Below are 3,981 nucleotides of genomic sequence, written 5' to 3' on the forward strand. Positions count from 1 at the left end.
CACCATACTATCTCTCTAACTTTGGCATATTATTACAAAACTATGTTTTTAAATATATACCCCAACAATCCCCCACTTATATTTTAAAACATTGAGCAAGTGCTATACAGTTGTGCATAAGCAAAGGTGCCTTTCGACTTGAACCTCTACATAGTGTTGAACTTTCTAATTATCAGGTAACTAGAGTGACTCTCGTCTTGAACTCTAACTAATAATAGATTATACAACACACACAACTATATCTTAGAGTAAAGTTCTTAATTTTGCACATTAGGGCCATGTGCTTATCCCTTTCTTAACGAACGATCTAGAGAAATGCCCAAGTTCTCATAGAAGGCGGCCACACCTTCACATTCGTATAGGTGAGTCTATCAAGGATACTCATGTATATCCCACTCTTAACTTAAGAGCTATAGACATCATTAAGAGTTTAAACACTCAACCTGTTTCCCACTTCAGGATATCATGCTATGGGAATGCATGACTCTATCATATTATTTGTAACTTCGTCTAGTCCCTTTGAACCTATTTCTAGGTTGGGTATCCATTACAAATGACTCAACTTCTCACGGGCAAAAGTCCCATACTTTTAGAGATATTCCATACCTTTTCTCTTGCTAATCCTTTCGTCAAAGTATCAGCTATATTTCCTTCAGACCTTACATGATCTACTCTAACAACACCAGTTGTGAGAAATTCTCTAACTGTGTCGTGCTTTCGACGTATCTGTCGATTCTTACTGTTATTATAACAGTTCTCTACTACTCCGATAGAGGATTATATGGTGCAGTTCTTTCATGTATAATGCCATTAGTTTGATAAATTTCAGTAAAAGGAGAAGAATCATATTCAGTGCCTCTATCACTACGAAATCTCTTAATTTTCCTACCAAATTGATTTTCAATTTCAGCAATAAAAATCTTAAACTTTTCAATAGCTTCGTTCTTATGGCTCAACAAATAAACATAAGTATAATTAGAACAATCATCAATGAACGTCATGATATACCTCTTGCCATTTCTAGTTAGGATACCTTCATATTCACACAAATCAGAATGTATTAAGTCTAGTGTTTTCGATTCTCTTACAACAGATTTATGTGAAGTCTTGGTTATTTTTGCTTGACTACAGTATTCACATTTTTCAAAATCATTTTCAGAAAATTCAGGGAGGACACCTAACTTACTCATGTTATTTACTAACTTTTTACCCACATGACAAAGCCTTCCATGCCAAACATTAAAATTGCAAACCATATAAGCAGAAGAATCAATTTTATTCATAGCATCAACATTAAGCTTAAACATTCCATCAGTAGCATAACCCTTTCCTACAAAATTCTTATTCTTAGTTATAGTGTAAATATCAGACCCAATAGTTTGATACAACCCAGCCTTGTTGAGAAGATAGCCGGAAACAAGGTTCTTTCTCATTTCTGGAGTGTGAAGGACATCTTTCAGCATGAGTGTCTTCCCAGAAGTAAACTTCAACTCTACCGTACCAGAACCTTTCACCATAGTGCTGTGGGAGTCTCCCAATAACACTTTCTTGTCCTTGGTTTCAGCATAAGTCTTAAACATGGACCTATCAAAACAACAATGACGCGAAGCACCACTGTCTATCCACCACCCATCAGATCCACCAACCATGTAGAACTCTGGATCAGAGACCATGGCAATTATAACGTCACCCAAAGCATTAGCTTGTGCGTTATTCTTTTCCTTGTTAAATCTGCAATTCCTAGCCATGTGGTTTGGTTTATTACAGATATAACAAAGAAATTCAGAATTGGAATTCTGTCCATTTTTCGATGGGTGTTGGTTCTTGTTTTGATTAGGCCTTCCTCCTTTCTTCTGGTTCGGGTTAGGTTTCATATCCCTTTTCTTAGGTTTTAAATTCGGATGAGTCTTATTGTTAGAAACAATGAGAATCTCTTCCTTCTTATCTTGTTTCCGAGCTTCTTCCTCAACCCTGAGCTTAACAATCAAACTTTCAAGAGAAAATTCTTTAGTCTTGTGACGCAAAGTATTACGAAAATCTTTCCAGCTAGGTGGTAACTTGTCAATCATTACAGAAACTTGAAATTGTTCATCAGTTTTCATACCTTCGGCCACAATTTCGTGGTAAATTTTTTGAAGTTCATGAGCCTGTGCAACAACTGATCTATCATCCACCATTTGGTATCTCACATATCGGCTCACAGCATATTTCTTTGAACCCGCTTCCTCGGTGTCATATTTTTTCTGTAATGCATCCCATACATCTTTAGCAGTTTCAAAAGTTGAATAATACTCATATAAATCGTCAGATAATGCATTAAGAATGTAGTTTTTGCAATCAAAGTCATTATCGATCCATTTGTCGATGGCCTTTTGTTTTTCCTCGGGAGTTTGAGAAACAACTTCTTCAACACCACCGGTAGGAGGTGGATCTGTAGCAGCACCACCGCCAGCAGCAACAGCAGCAGTCTTATCAGCAGCAGGTTCCAGGGTTCCAGGATGAACACTCGACACAATCATATGCAGCTTCATCAGTTTGAGATAAAAGAACATCTTCAGCTTCCATCTTCTGAAATGCAACCCTTCAAATTTGAAAGGATTGTTGGTATCATCAACGCGCTTCTTTTCATTCTCCATAGCAAAAACGTACACCTTAAAATTGTTGGAAACAAAGCACTATAATCAAATTACACAAAGAAACCGCTGAGTCGCGTACTAGGTCGCTATCTTTAAGGTGTTTCGCGACTCTGCCTCTTGATTGTGCTAGCAGTCAGTTTTTTGTCGAAACCCTATGGGATAAAACAGCTTATCTCTTTCGATTTCTCTGCACTGAGAAATCGAATCAATAATAACTCTTTCAACAACACTTGCTCAGAAAAACTTGACGAAATAAAAATAACGTTCTATATCTTTTTTTCCAGAAACCAGTTTTTTTTTTTTTATAATCAAAAAGAATCAATGGAATTAATGGAAAATTAATTTTCGATTAAATGCCAATTAAATTTCTTTGTAACAGCAAAAAAAACGGCCGTATTAAAATTTCAACATTAACTGTAATTAATCATGATATAATTATCTTAATACGTTTTGAAAATTTAAGTTAAAAACAGCAAAAAAATTGTTTCTGGATCAGCAGACCTCCAAGGCCCCAAGGCCCCGCTCCCGGACTAATGTAATATAATATATAGTATAAATAGTATATACCCTAGTGAAATTGTGTGGGGTGGGAATTGAACCCATGCCTATAGTGTGGGAGCTCAAAACAATGCCACCATACTATCTCTCTAACTTTGGCATATTATTACAAAACTATGTTTTTAAATATATACCCCAACAATCCCCCACTTATATTTTAAAACATTGAGCAAGTGCTATACAGTTGTGCATAAGCAAAGGTGCCTTTCGACTTGAACTTCTACATAGTGTTGAACTTTCTAAGTATCAGGTAACTAGAGTGACTCTCGTCTTGAACTCTAACTAATAATAGATTATACAACACACACAACTATATCTTAGAGTAAAGTTCTTAATTTTGCACATTAGGGCCATGTGCTTATCCCTTTCTTAACGAACGATCTAGAGAAATGCCCAAGTTCTCATAGAAGGCGGCCACACCTTCACATTCGTATAGGTGAGTCTATCAAGGATACTCCTGTATATCCCACTCTTAACTTAAGAGCTATAGACATCATTAAGAGTTTAAACACTCAACCTGTTTCCCACTTCAGGATATCATGCTATGGGAATGCATGACTCTATCATATTATTTGTAACTTCGTCTAGTCCCTTTGAACCTATTTCTAGGTTGGGTATCCATTACAAATGACTCAACTTCTCACGGGCAAAAGTCCCATACTTTTAGAGATATTCCATACCTTTTCTCTTGCTAATCCTTTCGTCAAAGTATCAGCTATATTTCCTTCAGACCTTACATGATCTACTCTAACAACACCAGTTGTGAGAAATTCTCTAACTGTATCGT

This window comes from Papaver somniferum, chromosome 10, assembly GCF_003573695.1.
Source record: "Papaver somniferum cultivar HN1 chromosome 10, ASM357369v1, whole genome shotgun sequence".
In the NCBI taxonomy this organism is placed as follows: Eukaryota; Viridiplantae; Streptophyta; class Magnoliopsida; order Ranunculales; family Papaveraceae; genus Papaver; species Papaver somniferum.